Here is a 17,055-nt window from a genome sequence, read left to right as displayed (position 1 = left end):
CGCGGTCACAGCTTTCATTTGGGACACAGGCCTATAAGCGAAGTCGCCACTGCAGTACCCATCCAGGCTACTAAGCTGTTGTTGTTGTTGTTGTTGTTCACCTATTGATCGTGGCGCATACCCATGCACTATGAGGGATTCGCCAAAAATCAAGTGGTTTTCGGCCGTTCTCGAATTCCTCATGGCTCGCGCATCACGAGCCACGCGGCTCGCTTTTTTTCGGCACAGCCATCTGGCCAAATCTAGCGTGGCGCTACATACGTATACCAACTTCAGTAGGTGGCGCCTACAGTTTACGTTATCTGATGTGAAACCTGTACTATAAGAGTATTGACGTAACGTTTTTAAAATTTAAAATCTGCTTTTATTCTATGAAACGTATTGTGGCAGTGCTGAAGATCAAGCAATCTGATCAGCCAACGTTTGCAAAGTGCTTTGAATAATAATTAAAGTGTGCACTGTGGAACACACTGTCTGAGGACATGATTTGTTCTTATCACGAAGGATTATCAAGAAAAGCAAAACAAAACAAGAGGGAAAAGCAAACCCGAACGACCGCAACAGTTTTTTGTTGTGGCGAAGTACTATAAGACATGAATACAGATCAGCAAAAACAATACAACGTAAAACAATTACAATAATCATTCTAAAACAGCGTAAGTCCGCTGATGTGAAGAAATAAAGTGATACACTTTTGATATACAACATTACTTGTTGGTGAAAAATTTTTAAACAGAGGTTGTGTGCTTGAGCTGACGTTTTCAAGAATAGACTTGTCTTTTTCAAGGCTGCAACAAAAAAGAATCCATTCGTCGAAACATCAGCTCCAGCTCTATCTCCCTTTCCAGTTTACGAATTTCTCATTGCAAACTTCTATCCTCATGCGTTTTTTAAAGATTTGTTTGATACTCTTATCGCTTTTGTTTTGCGAAATATTCTGAAGCAACTTTCAATTTCTGTAGACTGCTGTGCATTTGTATTTCAGGGTTCCGACTCAGTGACGAACACCCCATGCAATGCATCTGATTTTCTACGGCACGTAATTCTTTAAAGTCGGTAAACATTAGCAGCTGCGTTCCGGTTTTTCGATTAGCATGAAATAAAACGTAGGTTTTGCTGCTTCACGAACAATCAGCTGCTCCGAAATGACGGAAATTTCTCACTGTCTCAGGGTTTTCGTTATATATTACGAAAGCAGAGTACTTTTAACAGTGCCACCTGATGACGAATTTGACACAAGAGCTTCGGAAGTACCCACGTAATGCAGTTGAAAAGACAGTTTTTGCGAGTATCTAATACGTAGGTATGATTAATAGGTGTGAGAAAGAATCAATTGGAAATAATCATTAAGCATGTATTTACTAGCGTGTCTTGCACGCGAAAATTATGTCCGCGGAAGTGCGGGCTGGAGCCGCATTTGTGTAGATTTATTTGTTCTTCCTTTTTTTGGTTATCGTTAGCGACAGTTTGAATCCGGTTATATGATAGTGCATGACGAAATCGCGTTCATTTCTACGTAGTTAGCACACAACTTTCTCAAGCGCTTGCGAAACAATCTCTTGACACTACGGGTTTTCAGCTAATTTGGCAAACCACCGTAATGCAATTGTTGATACTTAGAAGCCTGCCTGTGAGACTATAAAATGACGGATGCAGAGATATATAGAGTAACAGTGTTGCGCTTGCGCCATATTTTATGGACTCCTCTGCGCGAGTCTAGTACAGATAATTTGAGCTGCGGGTCTTTCATGCTCCAAGCAAAGCCCACTGGTCTGTTCATAATATAAAACAAAGTTCCTGGTACGCCTCTGTCTCAGACAAACATAGAATAAAGGAGATATTGCAAAGATCTTTTAATTTGTGTTTTTTCTATCTTGTATTTTTGAACGTGAACAATGCTCCATCGTCTTTGTATTTCTTGTAACTCAATAAGGGGCTTCGTTGCAACTCTCGTAACAAAAATTTCAGAAATTTTTACTTTTTGCGCTTTTATGAACGAAAATCTAACCAGACATGTTCACGAGTGAACGCATCTGACGAAACATTCAAAAGGTTATTAACGTCTAACGAGTACGTTTGTATTGTTCCGTGGTGTGTGGTTATAGTGTAACTTGTAAGGGAACAGTTAAACAAAAAATAGGTTTGTTTAACATAAGTATTTCTTCATGTACCCCTTTTAGTTAATTTCGTTATCTAGGCTAGACTGGCTTATGCATGTAGTAACTTAGTTTGTGTACCACTCGGACGGCTGTAGAAATGGACAAATAAAAATAGACATCTTGACAGAAGGGAACAACTGCACTGGAAATATTGATAATATTTAGCTGAATTTTTGACAACCTTTATGTTACCATAGATGGTCATTCCTCAATTCATTTGCGCTTCTCGCGAATACGTCTTGGGTGTTTCTATAATAAACAACATTCTGCCCTGCTGAATTGGTTTTTGAGCGCAATGACGAAAAGAAAGTGCTTCGCTTGCTTTGGCTTGCACTTTTCACACGCAATTAAAATTTCGAAACGGTAAACCTATTCCTGTACTTAAGCCTAATGAATGTGTGTATAACGTATGTTTGTGTGAAGTGACAACATTTTAAAAGTGCAGATCTTAAATTTATTTGGTCTCACAAAGAAGATTTACTTTTCTAAGGTATGTTTTTGTGTGCATTGTTATAAAAAAACTTGGGGGCTAGAAATGCAAACGAGGCACATTTTTTACATTTATTTACACTTCGAAGTTTATGCTCCCGTTTTTAGAACGTCAAATAAATACCGTTTTTCGCGTACTCTTTGTTGTTGTTTTTTTTTCACACGAACAAGAAGGACGTTTGCTCAAATTATAATGAATTTGAAGTTCGTGGTAAGAAACTTTGTTCAAACTACGAGAGCTTCTTCACCTCAATCAACGCGTCTAGACAGTGCTGTCGCGCAGTAATATATCTTACAGCTGATGTCCCATTCTTGAAGAGCACACAAATTTGCCTTCAAAGAACATATTTAACGATATTTACACACCTTCGAACAACTTCACACAAAAGGCTTGGTTCGCCTTCGTGAGAACGCCTGGGATTCTGGGTTATCAAGTGGAAGTGATTCGTTCATCTGCATGCCATAATACACGCGACATTAAACGACCACTGCTTGAATAATGATGAAGCTCTGAGTGTTAAGAGGATGGTGTTGGAACATCATAAATATTGCTCAGTGACGTGGTTTTTAAGGGTCTTCAGAGAGCAGTGTGCCACGCTGCATGCGAAACGAGGTAGATAGCGGCAAATTAGCAAGCACTCCATGTCGTAAGAATATTAAGTGACCGTTTTGAAGTAAGAAACTCGTGCGCTAAACGAATGAGATATTGTAGAAGCGCAGAAAAGCAAGCTTCTTCCTTAGTGTAGTTTTTTCGCTTAGTAAGTTCTTTTGCATGCTGACTGCTTCATGTATACTCCAGTGTATATGAAGGCGCTTATATTATTTTGATTGCCTGGACATATTCTTGGGTACTACGTTGCACATTACAGTGGCAGGTCAGAAGAGGTAATTTCATAACTTTGCGCTGTATCAGCACTTCATTTCAAAGCCCGAAGGTTGATGATAACCTGCGATTTTAACTTGATTCTAGAACCAACATTTATTTGATGATGATTTCACAAATTATCGAAATCAGATTGTATTACATTTGTTAGAACAATTACTAACTAACAAGAGAACGCGCTAGTTAATGTGAACTCTTCCAAAAGACGAACATAACGACATAGTTCTCTTGACATTTCTCAGTCTGCTGTAGCTTTTTCTTCGTTGTTCACTTTTTTTCTTTAGAAACCTTTTTTTTTTGTTGCGGAGTACTTTTAGCAATGTAGTTGCAGATGTGATTTGATTTTCAATTCCTCCCCAACAAACCAGTTAAAACAAAAATATGTCAAACCGATGGACGAGATGTGTGTAAGTATGCGCGTGTTTGCTTGATTGGTGGCAGCAAAATTTCATAGATGTTGACAATAACCCGAGAGAGGGAGAGAGAAAGAACAACACTATTAGAAATAAATCGCAGTCCTGGGTTCTATGCAGGAAGGTCTAAGCTACTGGGGCGCAGGGGCGCACGAGTTTGCACTGAGTACGCACTACAGTGGTGATAACAAAAGACAGTGTGAAGTGCGTGATAACTGGGTAGGTGAAAACGAAGAAAAAACCGAACATGCTGTCGCAAACGCAAGTGAGGTATTTCAGGTGGTCTCCAAACAAACCGCGTGCAGCTACGTCAGCGCCGAAACTCAAGCAACATTTCAATCATACACCGACGTCAGCGTAAATGTCGCGTTATCGTTCTACGAACTGAACGTCGCACTTCCCATAGGCGTATTCGTGAACGTTTGTCCTCTGTCGGACAAGTTTTTTGTTTCATGTTCAACGTGAAACTTTCTACCGCCACTGAAAACAAGAGCACACACGAAGAACTATCGTACTGCTCGTTTCGCCTCTATAAAATATTTCGTAAACAGAGAAGTTACTGCTACTTACATCACACCTGTGATGATTTTTCTGCATTAACGAATCATTTGCAACAATGTCTTCACCAACAAGAACACGGTAACATTTTTTTCCTACCGATGCCACAAGGGGCCTCTAGTTGTCTGACTGTGAGTCACGTCGTGAGCTCGGTGAAATTGAATTCGAGACATCGTAGCCTCGTTTTGATATAACATCAAGTTCGTGCATGTGCTCATAGTTTGTGCGATTAGACTAAGAGATGAATCATGCCACTCACTTGCTCTGGGCTTGAGCACTTCTATTCGGTAAAAACAAACGTGGTGGGCCAACGCGATCTTCGCCGGGGTGTCTGTCAAGCAAGTTCATTCATATGAGGCCTCATTTCATCTCTTGAACTGCCATAGTGGTGTCAGTAATATATATATATATATATATATATATATATATATATATATATTCCTGCTCACGGTAAGTTATTTTTCACCCACTTTTGTTGTTTTTATTTACATTAAATTCGTTCTAATAACTTCCCCTATACATTCCTTCGTATTATTGTCTGTTACATCGCACTATTATTGTGTCAAAACACGGAAAAACGAGCCCTTAGGTATACACTTCTTTCCCTTATATATAAATAAAAATAGTATATATATATATATATATATATATATATATATATTGTAAAGAAGCTCCCGAACACTGAAATTGGTGGAACTCTCAGGTGCCTTCTAGTGGGTCTACACAAAAGGGATGCCGCTCGCGCTGAGAGCCCGTGCTTGGCCGTTACTGTCGCCATTGTGCTTGCTCGCTGTGGGCCGGCTAATAAACGCCTTAACATTTTGGTGGAGAGTGCTGTGCCCTTCAAACATCTTCGGTTCACATTCGATGCCCTTGGAGCTTAGATCCCGTACCGTGCCTTCAACCATGCAACAAGACGCCGCCCAGCAAACGCTTCCTCCTGCGCCGACGCCATGTTCCGGTGTCCCCCGCATCCGCGATCCACCTGTCTTCACCGGCGCGGATGGCACCGACGTCGAGGACTGGCTCGCCATGTACGAACGCGTCAGCGTCCCCAATCATTGGGACGAGGCAGGTAAACTCGGCAACCTGGTTTTCTACCTCGCGGGTGTGGCCGGCATGTGGTATAACAACCACGCGTCTGATTTCGCAACCTGGTCCGATTTTAAGACCGCTATCACCAACGTTTTTGGCCGCCCTGCCGTTCGTAAGCTGCAAGCCGAGCAGCGCTTACGCGAACGCGCTCAGCAGGCCGGTGAATCATTTACCAGTTACATTGAAGACGTCCTGGACCTATGCAAGAAATCCAACGACAGCATGTCCGAATCAGACAAGATCCGGAACGTCATGAAGGGCATTGCCGATGATGCCTTCACGCTGCTGCTTGCCAAAAACCCAGGCACAGTAGCTGAGGTCATCACGCTGTGCCAGAGCTACGAGGAGCTCCGCCGGCAGCGTTCGATGACCCGTCACTCCACACCACGAGATGCAGGGCTTGCAGGCTTGGAGGCGAGCTGTGACCAGGTGGCACTGCTGGCAGACCTCAAGTCCTTCATACGTGAGGAAATCGCACGGCAGTTCTCTCTCCTGCCCTTTGCCCACCCACCGGCTGCTCAACAATCGGCCACTACCATTTTCCCCCCCATCCGCCGAGCGGTTGAGCAGGAAATAGCGGAGGTCATGCCTGCGTACCACCCACAACAGCTTCCGACTCCTGTACCCCCAAGTTACGCCCAAGTGGTCGCCAGGCCGCCTCCAGTCGTTCAAGTGCCCGCCCCACTGACTTACGCCGAAGCTGCCGCACGACCTCCATCCTTTGCAGCGGGTATGCCGGCTACGTATGTTGACGTGACCTCTCAGACTCAGCTCCAGCACCCCCTGCAGCCTTTCAAGCCACCGTTCCGTCCATCGGTTCTCGCGTCATGGACAAGACCTACCCCGGCGAACCGATGGCGCACATCCGACAACCGGCCCATTTGCTTTGCCTGTGGTTACGCCGGCCACGTAGCACGTTATTGCACTCGCGTACAGACGCCCCATATCTCGTCGCCTGTTGCTGGCCAGATCAGGCGTACCTATCACGAGGAAGCGCCGTCTATGCCACCGCCTAGCTTCATCTTCTCGTAGGTCACCGTCTCCACGACGTCGTTCCCCGTCCCCCATTCGGCCAAGTTGAGCTGCTCACGAGCGGGAAAACTAGTCGTCGCAGTCCCCGAGGCAAGGACTGCGATGCTATCGCATTGTGAAAGCCCTCAGAGCCGCCCATCTAATGTCATTGACGTGCTTGTGGACGGTGTTCACGCATCTGCTGTTATTGACACAGGAGCTGCAGTATTCGTTATGGACGAAAAATTTTGCCGCTTGCTTCGTAAAGTGACGACGCCAATTTCTGGATTGTCCCTTCGTACCGCCGGTTTGCATCGTATCCATCCTACAGCAGGGTGCACAGCTCGCGTTGTCGTTCAGGACGTTCTGTATGTCACCCAATTCATCATCATTCCCGCATGCTCTCATGACGTCATCCTGAGGTGGGATTTTCTCTCCCGCAACGACGCCGTCATCCATTGTGCCGCCGCCGAAATTGAACTCTCCCCCTTCTCGCATTTGACGCCGGAAGACAGTTCTTCGAAAGTGAGCAAGATTCTCGTGAAATACGGTACCATAGTGCCTCCAAGCTCCACGATGGGTGTATCTGTCTACTGCGCTGGACTCTCCGACACAATTGCACTCGTTTCGCCATCCGACCGTGCTTGCCGAAGGAAAGGGTTGCTAGTACCTTTCGCGACCGTGCAAATCACCCAGGGCAACGCCTCTATTTTCGTGGCCAACCCATCCCCGTACACTGTTACCTTGGTTCGAGGGGAATGTCTCGGCAGAGTGGAACCAGTGGATAACGCACAAGTCCTGGACGTACCTGATGACTCACGTTGTCCCAATTTGCGTACCATCAGTGCTGTTTCCACTTCTGATTCATCATCTCCTGATGTATTTGGCCCTTACATTGTTGACAACCTCACGTCGGTACAGCGTTCCCAGCTTCTGAACCTGTTGCGAGAATATCGTTCTTCTTTCGATGTTGGGCGAAGTTCTCTCGGTCGTGCGTCCGCTGTCACGCATCGTATCGACACTGGTGCCCATCCACCATTAGGGCAACGTCCCTACCGCGTGTCGCCTGCTGAACGTCGGGAAATTAACGAGCAGGTTGATGATATGCTCAGACGCGACGTTATTCGGCCCTCGGACAGTCCATGGGCGTCTCCTGTTGTTCTTGTTGCGAAGAAAGATGGTTCTGCGCGGTTCTGTGTGGACTACAGACGGCTCAATAAGATAACTCGCAAGGATGTTTACCCACTGCCGCGCATCGATGACGCAATTGACAGCCTTCACGGAGCCGAATTTTTTTCTTCTCTCGATCTGCGCTCGGGGTACTGGCAAGTACCCATGGCTGATGACGCTCGACCGAAGACTGCGTTCATCACACCCGACGGCTTGTACGAATTCAACGTCATGCCGTTTGGTCTATGTAATGCACCTGCGACCTTTGAGCGCATGATGGACACCGTTCTGCGCAACTTGAAATGGCACGCGTGCTTGTGTTACCTCCATGACGTTGTTGTGTTCGCTCCAGATTTCTCTACGCACCTCCAACGTCTGAAAGAAGTTTTTGCACGTGTCAGCAATGCCGGCTTGCAACTAAATCTGATGAAGTGCCGCTTTGCAGCACGTCAACTCACCATCCTTGGGTACGTCGTGTCCAAGGATGGCATTCTTCCTGACCCAGCCAAGCTTCGGGCCGTGGCCGAATTCCCCAAACCTGCGTCCGTCAAAGAACTGCGTAGTTTCGTGGGCCTGTGCTCATACTTCCGACGCTTCATACAAAACTTTGCCACGATCATATCACCGCTGACGAAGCTCCTTGGAAGTAACGGGTCCCTCAATTCGTGGTCGTCTGAGAGAGAGAGAATAAACTTTATTGGGTTCCAGCATGCGGGATTCCCTCCGGCCGCGCAGGGCGTGGGGTTCACCCTATCTCACGTTACACTAGAAGTCCTAATGTCACGCGGGCCTAGACCTCAAGGCCTTCGTGCCCCGTCGCCGCTCGGGTTACTGGGGGTGTCCCCCTTTCGCCTTTGCAGCGCCAGTGCGACCTCGAGCTGCCGGACGGCCCTTCGCTGGTCTTCTGGGTCCGTAGACCCCACACGCTGTTCTACTTGCGGCGGTAACACCGGACCGTCCGCGCTGTCTGCGTCACATCCCCAGAGTATGTGAGCCAGGGTGGCTCTCGCGCTCGCGCACACACTGCACATTTCACTCACGTAGAGTTCGGGGCACACGTGTCGCGCTAGCGATGGGGTCAGCACAGTCTCGGTTTGGAGCTGGCGCAACCTCACCGCCTCCCACCGGGTAAGATCCCTGTGCGGAGGCGGGAAGCCACGCCGTTGCTCCCTGTACCACGCGAGGATGTCGCCGTAATCGAGCAGCTGCTCCTCGCCTTCTTCTTCGGTCGCCGTCGTGTCTTCGGAGGCGGGCGCGGCCGCGGTCCGGCACGTGGCGAGACCACGGGCCGCGGCATCCGCCTCCTCGTTGCGGTTCGGAGATCCTGGTATCAGGTCCCTACCCATGTGAGCCGGGAACCATTTTAGCGTCAGCCTCGACTTGGACTCGTCGCTTGCCAACGCCCTAGCAGCCGCCCCGCACACGGCTCCGCGCGAGAAGCTACGGATGGCCGTCTTGCTGTCACTGAGTATTGTCCGCACGCCCGGGGAGCGCGCCGCCAAGGCTATCGCCATCTCCTCGGCCTGGCTCGCGCTCCGCGTACGCACGCTGCATGACGTGACGATCTTGCCCGTCGTTGCGGCGACCGCCGCCGCCACGTAGGCGTCCTTGTTCTTGACTTTGGCCACGTCCACGTAGACGGCGCCCACGTAGTCGTCTGAGTGCGACGACGCGTTCGCGAAGCTCCGCCATGTGTTGACGTCTCCTCCCATTCTACGCCACTACGACCCTACGGCCCCGACGGAGGTGCACACAGACGCCAGCGGTGTAGGCCTCGGCGCTGTCCTGACGCAGCGCAAACCTGGATTCCCTGAATATGTCGTAGCATATGCAAGCCGTACGCTCACGAGAGCTGAGACAAACTACACCATCAGGGAGAAAGAGTGCCAGGCGATCGTCTGGGCTCTTACAAAGTTTCGACCGTATTTGTATGGTCGCCCATTCGATGTCGTCACCGACCATCATGCACTATGCTGGCTTTCATCATTGAAGGATCCCTCAGGCCGTCTCGCCCGTTGGGCTCTTCGTTTACAAGACTACGACATCCGCGTGCTGTACCGCAACGGACGCCAGCATGCTGACGCCGACGCCCTCTCGCGCTCCCCTCTGCCTGAAGGTGATGTGCTCTGCTCAGTATCCTCGGCTGCTGTTTCCGCCATTGACGTTGACATAATTGCTACCGAACAGCGAAAGGATAATTGGATCGGCCCGTTGATCGACTTGCTCTCTGATCCATCCGCAATGCCATCCACGCGTGCCTTGCGTCGTCGAGCTCGCCATTTCACCATCCGTGACGGCCTTCTACACCGACGCAATTACGACACCGATGGCCGGCAGTGGTTACTCGTGATACCCCGCAGTCTGCGGTCAGAGATATGTGAATCCTTTCATTCTGATCCGCAATGCGCGCACTCTGGGGTATTCAAAACCTACCATCGCATTCGGCAACGCTACTTCTGGCGCGGGATGTACCGCTACGTGCAGCAGTTCATTCGCTCCTGCCTCGCTTTCCAACGCCGCAAACCGTCAGCACACACGTCGCCAGCCAGTCTGCAACCGTTACCTTGCCTTGAGCGTCCGTTTGGGCGCATAGGTATCGATTTGTATGGACCACTTCCTCTGACGTCGGCTGGTAACCGCTGGGCCATCGTCGCCGTAGATCATTTAACGCGATACGCCGAAACCGCCGCTATCCCTGCGGCTACTGCGCGTGATGTCGCATCCTTCCTACTGCATCGATTCATACTGCGCCACGGTCCACCTCAGGAGCTTCTCAGCGATCGAGGCCGTGTCTTCTTGTCAGAAGTCGTCAAAGCCATTCTCACAGAGTGCCATTCTGTCCACCGCAAAACTACTGCTTACCACCCGCAGACGAATGGTCTCACCGAACGCTTTAACCGCACCCTCGGCGACATGCTTTCGATGTACGTCGCCGCCAACCACACGAATTGGGATACTATACTGCCCTTCGTCACATACGCCTACAACACCGCCCCTCAGAGCACAACCGGGTTTTCACCTTTCTTCTTGCTGTACGGAAGGCACCCCTCACACACTATCGACACAATACTCCCGTACACGCCGGATCCATCTGAATGTGTACCTATTTCTGAGACAGCCAGGCTTGCTGAAGAGTGTCGAGAGCTTTCCAAGACATTTACGACGCATGAGCAAGAGCGGCAGAAGAGTATTCGGGATGGCTCCGCCACTTCTGAGCCCACGTTCCTTCCTGGTTCTCTTGTATGGCTCTCAATCCCGACCTCTGTAGCTGGCCTTTCTTCCAAACTACTCCCGAAATACGAAGGCCCCTACCGTGTCATTGAGCGCACATCTCCGGTCAACTATCTGATCGAACCAATTGAACAAACTTCGGACATGCGCCGTCGCGGGCGCGACATAGTCAACGTGGAGCGCCTAAAGGCTTACTATGACCCGCTCATAGTGACAAGCTGTTAGGTCGCCAGGCGGCTCCCTCTTCGACCCCGGGGTAATTGTAAAGAAGCTCCCGAACACTGAAATTGGTGGAACTCTCAGGTGCCTTCTAGTGGGTCTACCCAAAAGGGATGCCGCTCACGCTGAGAGCCCGTGCTTGGCCGTTACTGTCGCCATTGCGCTTGCTCGCTGTGGGCCGGCTAATAAACGCCTTAACAATATATATATATATATATATATATATATATATATATATATATATATATATATATATATATATATATATATATATATATATATATTTATATATATATATATATATATATATATATATATATATATATATATTTCGAATAATTTACAACAGAGCTACTTTCTTTCAAGAGCGTGACAGGTGGGCAGCACAATGATTTTTCACACAAAATAATTAGGCATAACAATAGAACAAGAATATCTTAAATACAATAGAACAATGCAGGAGTAAATAATGATACCATTACTTGACATATATATATATATATATATATATATATATATATATATATATATATATATATATTTGAAAGTCAAAGGTTCGGTTCTTGCTACGGTAACTTATTTTTTCACCCACATTTCTGTCTTCTTATTTACATTACATTGGTTTTAATAACTTCCCCTATACATTACTGGGCATTATTGTCTGTTAGATCTTAATAATATTGTGTTTCCGTGTTTTACTATTGATAAAACACGGAAAAACGAGCCCTTAGGTATATACTTCTTTCCCTTTTATATATAAGGGAAAGAAGCCTACTATAGTTATATATAGTAGCCTACTATATATATATATATATATATATATATATATATATGTGTGTGTGTGTGTGTGTGTGTGTGTGTGTGTGTGTGTGTGTGTGTGTGTGTGTGTGTGTGTGTGTGTGTGTGTGTGTGTGTGTGTGTGTTTGTGTTAAACGATCACAGCTCGCTATGGCACCGACTTGCCTGTTACGCAGTAGGCTGCAACAATTTGATGAGTAGTGTCCTCGCTGCAGCCCGCATCCTAAGCTCTGGACGGCAGGCGCAGCTCGGCAGCACAAGCTTATATCAGCGCGCGTAGTGGGCTACGGTGCCATTGGCGCCCATCATCAGGGTTCATACGGCCAAAACAAAGCGGGGTGGCGAAACGGAATTGGCCGAAGTTTACGGGGTGACCCGTGAGGTGTAAATCTTCCAGCCAGTTGTGAAATATGTAAAGCTAATCAACGAAACTCGCATTGTAAGTACAAGTCACCGCTCGTGAATCTCTGTAATTCTCTTCGGGCTTGCTTGTGAAGTGCCACGCCAACAACGAGAAATTGTCTATCTCCACAAAGTCTGTGAATATTTCAGTAAAAAGGGTGAAGTGATTGAAACTGTAGAGTTTTAAGCCCGAAACAATCGCATTTCTCGCTCCCTCCTTCTTGCGTGATTTCAAACGAACCTTTCTATTGCACTCCTCCCCGCTCTGAAGATGATGGTGAGAATGATGATGATGATGATGATGATTATATTATGTAACGACATCATCCTTTAATGGGACAAGGGGAACCCCGCTATGATGATGATGAGAACGATGATGATTATAATATGTAAAGACATCATCTTTAAATGGGACAAGGGCAAGTAGCAACGTTGTCTGTTTCAGACCGCAATTATGAAGTACCAGTTTTCTGCCTTGAGCGGCGTGCCGTGTTCGCCCAAACAGCTTTCCCCTGGCTCACGCGCCTGACGCCAAGCGACACTCTTTAGCTTATAGGCCAGCCACATTTGTATAGAACCTTCACATGTGATACACAAAAAATCATAACCAAATAATTAATAATGACAAAAATTGAAATATAAAATAGAAGAGTAAAAAACAAAAATGAAAAGAAATATTTAATAGTGCAGGCTAAAAATTGGCCGCGTATCTTCGTGCTTTGCTGCGAAGGGCGTCTAAAGAAGATAGTCTTCTGTGTGGGGGTGCTGTGCGAAATATCGGGCCGGCTGCCAGTAATGTGAAGAAACACTTTTTTTAGAACGCGGAACCACTGGTACGTGCAGCACCGGGTAGTTTTAGGGGAAGCCCCCGATTTTGTGTGTGTGACTGTGTGTGTGAAACGTAGGAAACTGCCGCCTTTTCGTTCATAGCGTCACATGGTCAAGAGCAGCGTAATCGGCACTTAAATCTTTAGAACTGCGTATCTATGCACTTTTTTCTGAATAAGTCCCGCCGCGGTGGTCTAGTGGCTGAGGTACTCGGCTGCAGATCCGCAGGTCGCGGGATCGAATCCTGGCTGCGGCAGGTGCATTTCCCATGGAGGCGGGAATGTTGTAGGCCCGGGTGCTACGGTTTGGGTGCACGTTAAAAAACATGCAGCTTAACACTTACGTATTGATGTTGCGCCCAAAGTATGCGTAATGATTGTTTTTTTACAGTGTTCAGATGTATGAATTCAGCCACCAGATTAATATGGGTGGGCGTTGAGCAAGACGTCAAAACTTCCGTTGATCGTGCATACCAACACAGTCCAAATTTCTGCTTAGCTGCATCTCTTCGCATTTTAGGAACCACTACGGCGTTTGTAACTCCGTTTGGTCAAACGCCCTCGACAAAGTAAAACAAAAAAAATGTGAACGCACAAGATTTTGACATCCCGTTCTTAAGTGGAGGTACCCTGCGCAGACTGTGTTCTGTGGTCGCATTTGTTACCTTTCTCACGGGGAGCAGCCGCCTTTACGTATCCTGAGGTGATTTCAGTCGGGTCTGCTTTGTATTCTTTCTTTTGGTTTCTCGTGCGGCGTCAGAAGAGCAGCGTTCTCAGGGAGGCTTTGCTTTACCCAAGTTGATTTTGATATATGGTGTTTTTTGGCGCAAGGGCCATTTGATGGCCAAAGAGCGCCAGTTCATGGGACAAAGAATGTGGACAATGACTGTGATTAGCGGCTGTATAAGGGCCATAAAATTCCTCGCAATACGGCGGGTAAAAACATACAAGTAATAAAATCATGACCATGCCGTGAAAGGTGTGTGTGATGTGAATAGGTGACAAAAGTTAGTGATAATAAGAAACGATGGTGGACATGTATGGCATTAGCACAAGTACTTCACTCGTTCATACCCTTGCGTCCAAGGGCCGTGAGGCAAGTGCTTTCCTGTGTAGCCACCGCAGCAAAAACCTCTCTAAAGAGGTCGTGCTACGGTACGCCCGGGTATATGATATGAAAATTATGAATTTCCTTTAAAAACGCTAATAATGATTTGTGACTAAAAAGCGGTTCCCTACCGACGAACATTGCAGGGTGTAAAGGTATATGTTGTCGGTAGGATAGTGGAAAGTGTTGTCTTCTTAGAGTGTCTAAATGTTTACATTGAATTAAAACGTAAAGAACTGTTAATGCCTCACCACATTTATCACACAATGGTGGATCACCACCGCACAAAAGATGTGTGTGTGTCGTGTATGTGTGTCCTATCCTAAGTCTTGTTAGTGTTACCTCTGTTAGACGTGATTTTGATACTGATGGCCAATGGCCAAGGTGTGGCTTGATAACGTGTAGTTTGTTTTGTGTGTGTGTATCCCACTTGCTCTGCCAGTAGTCCCTGAGGTTTCGTTTGAGAGACGGCTTAAGATCAAGGGCCGGGATCGATATGGATGTAATGGCGGTGCTCTCATGGACGGATGCAGCGAGCTGATCCGCCCTCACGTTGCCTTGGATCTCACGGTGCCCTGGCACCCAGCACACTACAACATGTTGTTTGAGTATGTAAAGTGTGCACAAAATGGAGTAAAGTGAGACAAGGACCGGGTTTTTTTGTTTTTTAAGACTGTGCAGAGCCGTTACCACACTGAGGGAGTCTGTATAAATTACTGCTTTTTGTATTTGTAATTGTTTGATGCGTTTAGCTGCCACAAGTATCGCGTAAGCTTCCGCTGTGAAGATACTTGTGCGTGGATGTAGAGGGCCAGCATTCGAAAAGGATGGGCCGACAGCAGCGTAGGACACAGAGGAGTTAGTCTTGGAGGCATCTGTGAAGAACTCAGGACGTGTGTATTTGTGTTGAAGTTCCAAAATTACCCAAGTTCGGTGTCAACACGCTGCCGCCTACTGGCCCTGCACTTCCTGTTGTACCTCGTACATAGAGAGGAATCCCCCACACGAACTCTGGCATATTATTTTCTAGGCACTCACCTTCGCTATTGAATGCCTAATGGGCATCATAATCGGTGCCCACAATCAGTAACACTGCCTTCGTTTTATGCAATAGCTGTCGCATTTTTTCGTCCTATCGAGTCGACTTGGCCTGGGGTGGATGTGTTGCACAGTCCTATCGTTGACACAACAGCCACTTTGTTGCTCCCGTTAGTTCCTCTGGGATGCCGCACCCGCTCTATTTGCGTGTCTTGTAGCGCGCTGCCGGCATCATTTCTGCCTGGCCACCTCCGTGATTTTTGTGTGGCGGTTGGGGTGGGGTGTTCTTCCTACCCTTGATGGCCTCGAAAGATGGAGAATGGTCCTGTCAGCAATATGCCCGAACTGCTCCCTACTGGAAACAAATAAGCATGTTTTGAGACAATGCGTTGTTGCTCGCGTTTTCTGGAGGGCCGTGCATGCTGGAGTTCGCGGCCTCGGAGTAAATCGCTTTGTTTCCTCTGGGCGTTGTTCTCGAGGCTGCTTCGCCTGCCTTCTCATTAGTGCTGGTACCCACTGCCTTTGGCGCAATCGCTGTGAGGCAGTTGCAGCAGGTCGTCGCCCTCAGACTCTCTTCTAGATCATGGAGCGTCTGTACAAAGAACTACTATCTGATTTCTCGGACGAACTCTTCTTTCTCGGTGAGGAGGAACTCCTTCGACACTCGTTCTACCTTTTTGTATTTGTTTGCGAGAAACCTGTAAAGCTTGCGTTTAGGCCTGCCTGGTTTTGGTAGGTCAGTGTTTGTTTAGTACTCGCAAAAATAGCTTGTAAATATTATGTAAATACCTAACATATAGATCAATGCGTTTTATTTGTGTATTCTTCCTTTACCGTGTAATGCACATATGTAAACATATCTGTTTGTAACAATCTTCGGTATGTCTGGGTATGTTTTTTTTTCGTGTACATATGTAAACATACCTTTTAATAAAAAATTTTGGTGTGTCTATGGACGTTGTGTTCCATCGCGATGTTCTGTTAAATTGTACTTGATGTTCACTGTTCGTGAGAATAAGTTTATTTAAACAACATGCTCTAATCGAGTGCTCGGTGGCGAAAGGCCTCTGGCACATGGTACAACGCCTCCTTGGTTTTCGCACAACCCACATAGAAACACACCATGGGCGGTTCGCAAGATTAGTCTTTAGAATGACCTTGAACCTACTGTGGCGGCGACGCTGTTTAGCTGTAGTACAGCACAAACATCACAAAGCCAGGTGCTTACCCTCACTCTCGAAAATACGAATCATTGTGTGGAATCGCTTGTATGAGCAGTTTTAAACACACGGCGAAGAGGTTTTCCTTCGATGATAGCAGACAAGTTTCTTCAGAGTAAGGAAAGGACAGCTGGAGTTTCCAGTTGTTCCGTACTAGCCAAGTGCCTACTCTTGCTCCTAGGCATTCGTGGCATTCTTTGAAATTTGAACAATTTGATTCATTTTATTTCCCTTTTACTTGTAACATTCAGATACACTGATATAAATTAACGTTTTAGTGGGGATTGGTAACATGCATACACAGTTTTTTTTGTTCTTGTTGTTTCGTTTGTTTGTGTGCAGAATACGTGTACAATAGAACTTCCCTTCTTTAAGTATCGCAAGAAAGTCTATTGTCTTTAAGTAAAGAGCACTCCTGTTACCATACGTACGCA

At 46.9% G+C, this 17,055-nt stretch overlaps 1 protein-coding gene across 1 annotated transcript in view; it reads left to right on the top strand.

The window, feature by feature from the left end:
* LOC119169564 (cell adhesion molecule Dscam1) overlaps positions 1-17,055 on the top strand; it is a 547,574-nt gene that overhangs the window by 402,866 nt on the left and 127,653 nt on the right. The gene's annotated exons all lie outside the window — the stretch shown is intronic.

Source organism: Rhipicephalus microplus, chromosome 2 (genome assembly GCF_043290135.1).
Source record: "Rhipicephalus microplus isolate Deutch F79 chromosome 2, USDA_Rmic, whole genome shotgun sequence".
In the NCBI taxonomy this organism is placed as follows: domain Eukaryota; kingdom Metazoa; phylum Arthropoda; class Arachnida; order Ixodida; family Ixodidae; genus Rhipicephalus; species Rhipicephalus microplus.
Note: the sequence above shows the minus strand (reverse complement) of the source record. Positions and strands in the feature narration are given on the sequence as shown.